The following is a 5,420-nucleotide window of genomic DNA, read 5'->3' as shown; positions in this document are numbered from 1 at the left end:
TGTTTCAGAATCTTTTTTTCTTCATTTCCCTTCTCTAAAAACTGGTGCGTCTTATGGTCCGGAGCGTCTTATGGTCCGAAAACTATGGTAAGTACGGATAGGGAAAATGAAGTAAATATAGGGTTTGGTATTATCCACAGTTTCAGGCATCCGCTAGGGTCTTGGAATGTATTCCCCTCAGATAAGGGGGGGGGGGGCCCTAATGCATTGCTTTACATTACATGGGGCATTTTTTTAATTTCTCTAACTTAATCCTGTGAGGTAGGCAATGATCTGAGATTCTGAAGAACAAAGTACCACGTGCCCAAGAGCAACACAGCTGGTCACCTGCGAGACCAGTTCTCAGACACAGCTTCTGGCTTCTGGCTAGACCATGTGGTGTCTTTCTCCTTTTGCCTTTCTTTCCACAAAGAAAACAAATGAGGAAAACGTGTTTCTTTTCACAAATGTGACACAGTACAGAAAGCTTATTGAAAAAATAGACACATTCCTGAAACGTGAATCCTGGAAACCTCCCCGCCCTGGTCCTGCTCTGGGAAGATGTTTGCTAGCCCATTGAAAGGCCACGTCTGGGGTTCTGACCGTCTAGAATTGTCGGCAGTGCCGCTTACCCCACCCGGGGGCCTGGCGGTGATTCGGCTTAAGCTGCAAGTCTCCCCGCTCTGCCTCTGTGGTTCTTTCTCAGCCTCAGAGCCTCCTGAAATCTCATAGAAACCATCTCCCGCTGGTCCCCAGGACGTTCTCACATCTTTGCTCCCTGAAGGTCTGCACATCTGTTTCTCATGACTGTGAACTATGAGGAGTTGTCAGGGCCTTTCAATCACTCTAAACGGCCTATAAAAGCTTGCTGTATTTTCAGTTTTACTAAATATTTCTATAATTCAAAAATTATGGAAATGGATAATGTTTCTGTTCTCTGGGAGTATATTTAACAGCTCCGTGCATACCAGATGCAAATGAATAGATAGAAATAAATGGTGCATTTTATAGACTACACTTCATTTTAACTGTCTTCCCCTTCAGACACCTCAGGCCCTGCTCCTGCCAGAATGTCAAGGATGCTGGAACACTTTATAGAGGACAATTAGCTTCTTCATTCCACCCAGGGAAGAGCTGGGGTCATATCCGGGCAATCTGTCCATAAAAATGCCACTCCTCCTGCCTAAGCCACTGCTTCTCCAGCTGAGACTCAACTTGCTAAAGGTGATGCTGACATTAGGAATTGTGTGAAATGGGTTACATCACTGACCATCTCTAACTCCAGTGTCCACAGTTATCACATGGAGACATTCATCCAGCAGGGCTTGCTTACTCGGGATTAAATGTGATGAATGAGGTTCCTGGTGAATAGACCAGGACCTGTGATAGACAATTGTCACAGCTTGACTGCCCAACCTCTGCATCAGTGATGGATGAGTCTGTGCTTTTCCTAACCTATGGCCACCTCCAGGAGACAGAGGGTCTCAAAAAGGGGCAGGTGGGTCAGGATGGCCGAGCGGTCTAAGGCGCTGCGTTCAGGTCGCAGTCTCCCCTGGAGGCGTGGGTTCGAATCCCACTCCTGACAGCTGTTTAAAAAGGGGCAGGTGGGTTACTGCAGGTGCTGCAGGGTTCAGTCTGGCCACAGGGGGGGATCCAGAGTTCACCAGCGGTGCCTCAGTTTACACATCTATGCTATACCGTTAACAGTACAGCTTCCTGAGACTATTTTGAGCATTAAGTTGGATACTAAGCTGCTTAGCTCAGTGCCTGACACAGGCCAACAGTCACCAGACAGGCCATTTCTCTGTGCATCTCTCTTGCTTCCGCTGCCATTTCTGAATCCTTTTCTCTGGCCTTTCCACCATGTTGTGAACTACTCAATAGCCCTCCAATAAGTTCCTTTTGGGCATAAGATAGTTTAAAATGCTCTTGTTTATAATGAAGAACACTGAGTTTTAAAATTCAATATTGTTTTCTGCCCTCCTAGAATGGAGACCTCTATCTTGTGCCTCACAGGAAAACTGCAAGGTCATTATGAAATCATAGTAGGGATTCTCTAGAAAGCTGATTGGTAGCAACCAACCATTGGTCATATGTGCTGGGTTTACCTCCTCACAGACTCCCTTCTGTCCTTTGCCTCATATTCCAAGTCTCAAGCAATAAAGACAAGAACCAACCTGAGAATAGAGTCCTGAACAGTTAGGAGGGTTAAGAGTTGGGGATGCCTGGGGCAAACAGTGACTCGGATTTTTGGTAAGGAGCCTGGGATTAACAAGGGTTAAGGAACACTCAAGAGACTGTAGGAGGGAAAATGATATGTTCCTGACAAATAGACACAGAAGAGCTCTCACCTATCAATCCTACAGCATCATCAATCACTCTGGCTCCCAGACAGAAAAGGAGAACTCACTTTATGAATTCACTCAGCCAATGCCTAGACCCATGATTCACATGAGATGTCATATGCTTTGGTTCAGCAAAACCAAAGTTTAATTCCAGCTCTTCCACTTACTAGCAATGGGACTTCAGGCAAGTTACTAAAGATCTCAATATCCTAGTTTCCTCATCCATGAAATGGGTATAATAATAGCATCCACTTAATAAAGTTATTGTGGGGGGGGGGGGAAATAAATGAGTCAAAACATCTCAAGTGCTTAGGACCGGGTCCAGCACCAAACAGGCTTTCCGTATATGATAGTCATTACCATAGATTACTAGCCGCCAAACAAATGGTGCTTGTAGCCTGAGGACACTGAGGGATTGAAGGTTCCCTATAAGATGACTATAAAGCGATTCCTTTACAAGAATCACTAACTGCTATAAAATGGCCACCATTGTACAATAACTTTTTTGCAAAGAGAACAGTGGTAAGAACATCAGTCATGGCATCCAACAAACTTGAGCCCAAATCCTAATCTGTCACTTCATAGCTGGGTGACCTTGGGCTGCTTCTCTCAGCCTCAGTTTACACATGTATGCTATAACGTTAATAACACATGCTTCCCGATACTATTTTGAGCATTAAGTTGGATACTAAACTGCTTAGCTCAGTGCCTGACACAAGGCAACACTCACTAAATAATTATGATCACTCTCACAACAGCTCTATGAGGCGGTAAGCTTCTGATCCTCATTTCCTAGATGAGGCACCTGAGGCTCTGAAGAGAGTCTGTAACTCCCCCATGACCCCAGGATCCACAGAAGGCAGAAGAGACCTCAAATCCCACGTTTTCCACATCCAGCTCACCAAAAATTCTCCCTGCTCAGCATGATGTGGTGATTTCCATTTTTGGTGGGTGAACTGTCAAGGTCTGGCCAATATTCTCAACTAGAGAAAGATGTTTCAGTGATCCACTAAAGAATTCTAGCACTGTTTCTATTGCTCTCTGCGCCTTTTTAATACTTATAGTCAAGTGACCCCAACTCCCAGGGCAGGTTAGTTGGGGTGGGATAATCGATGGTCAGGTCAGAGAAAGGACAGCCTTCATCCAAGATTTCATTTGGTCAAATTCAGGCGATTTTTCTCTCTTGCCTGTGAGCCCATTGGCTTTTGATACCTCTGATTGAGTACACTCTTGTCACCTTCACCTCACACCTTTCTTGAAGGTAAACAAGATAGTTTCAGGCCTGGAAATGTGTCAGTTCTCAGATTGAAGAGCCGCAGTTCCAGAGCCTTAAATTAAAAACAGGGAGAAAAATGTTCTATTCTGTGTCAGAAAGAGCTCCGTCTCTCTCAGACTCACTTTCCGGCTCTTTGCTCCTGCTCTTTCTCTGAATAGACTTGACAGATGAATTATTTGGATGTGTCATGTGCTGTCATCTCAAGCCAACAAGCTGATGGTTTAATGCAAATGACATGGCAGCCCAGGAATTTTATACTGAAATTCACCTCACACTAACATTGTGGGAACAAGTCATCCCACCTGGGAATTTTAAGTAAGAGTTTGGCATCACCCTCATCTCTTGGTCGTTGATTTCTTAGAAAAGGAACTAGCCCTGGAAAATAGGGGGATAGGCAGCAGGATATATTCCCATCTCCCAAAGACAGGGTTCTTTCCACCCAAAGAAGTGCAGTCTTCTCCATGGAAACAATTTCTCTTTGTGTCTCTCTGTCTCCTCTCCCTCCTTGCTACCTCTTTCAACCCACAAAAAATGCTCAAAAGAGCTTGAAACATCCAGCAATTCAAAAACAATGTGAGGAGTCCATTTATTACTATGCTTTTAGGATTACTTGTTTGCCAAGTGAAAGTGTCCAATATTGAGAAATTGAGTTATTACAGCGCGGCTGGTTGGCAGAAAGCCTCTTGCCTGGGACAGACGTTCTGGTTGCTGATACGGTGAGACTTTGAACAGGTCACTGGATGCTCCGGGCCTTAGTTTCTTCACCTGGGAGAATAGGGGGTAGGTGGTGGAGAAGGGTTGGGTAATGTAGTAATTGATGATGTGCACACTTTATGGACCTCAGATTGTGAGATTTGGCTGTCCCTTGAGAACAAGAGCTAATAAGAAAATGTTCCAGAAGTTTCCCCTTGGAAATAGGGTAATTAATAGTTAGTACAGTATATACTGTAGAAACTATTTTAGAACTAGGGATCTGCTTACATGACAACTAAAGAGGTGAAAAATAAGAATCCAAGGAAGCTTAGAGCTGGAAGATCTTCTGTCTGTCCTCTTTCTACAAAGATGGAGCCAGAAGTGTCAAGGGCCAGAAACCCACAGCCCCCTGCTCGCAGACCCTCTTCCCATACTCTGGAGGGCCATGGTGTCTCCTGTCCACCCAGATTGGAAATACTTAGCTTGTGAACTCTTGTTCCACTCACTTTTTGCTAAATAGTTTCTTAGGACCAGAATGATGAATGGATTCCTAACATTGCCTTTGAGATGTTAAATGGGACCTACTCTCTTATGCATTTTTGTGGGTACAGAGGAAGAAACAAAATGAGAGATCAATTGGACATTTCTTTGGGCAAAATAGGCCTGATGGTGAGTTTTCGTTCTCATCGAAAAACAGGTCTAGAAAAAGGTATGTGCTCACTCTACGTGAAGTATCCTATCTTTCCTTACAACCTTATCATTTATATGTGACTTTGTCATTTATATGTCACATTTTTTTCCCTTGAAAGTCAGAAAAAACACACATTTATGTTTCATGGAGCCTTATTTAATCATTATTTTTCCCATTACAAGTAAAATTTATATGCTCAGACATAAATATGCTAATCTTTCCAACTGCTGACCTAACCTGATTCTGTCTTATGTTCTGAGTTACATGGACTTCAAGGCTGGGACAGCTAGCACATGCCAACATTAACTGTCCTCAACTACATTTTTATACATGAGTAAATTGTTTAACTGGTGGTTGGGTTGCTCAGTATGAGTGCTTATATTTAAAAAGGAGTTAAGAATCAACAAATACGTGTATGAACAAAACAGTAATAAAA

At 43.5% G+C, this 5,420-nt stretch overlaps 1 non-coding gene across 1 annotated transcript; it reads left to right on the top strand.

Annotated features, from left to right (window-relative positions):
* Positions 1–1,481: 1,481 nt before the first annotated feature.
* Positions 1,482–1,564, top strand: TRNAL-CAG. Its single transcript has one exon. It is a non-coding gene; the product is annotated as a tRNA-Leu (tRNA).
* The last annotated feature ends 3,856 nt before the right edge of the window (positions 1,565–5,420 follow it).

The sequence above is a fragment of the Pipistrellus kuhlii genome, unplaced genomic scaffold, assembly GCF_014108245.1.
Source record: "Pipistrellus kuhlii isolate mPipKuh1 unplaced genomic scaffold, mPipKuh1.p scaffold_m20_p_8, whole genome shotgun sequence".
Lineage (NCBI taxonomy): Eukaryota > Metazoa > Chordata > Mammalia > Chiroptera > Vespertilionidae > Pipistrellus > Pipistrellus kuhlii.
The sequence above is the reverse complement of the archived record's forward strand: the minus strand, read 5'-3'. Positions and strand labels throughout refer to the sequence as shown.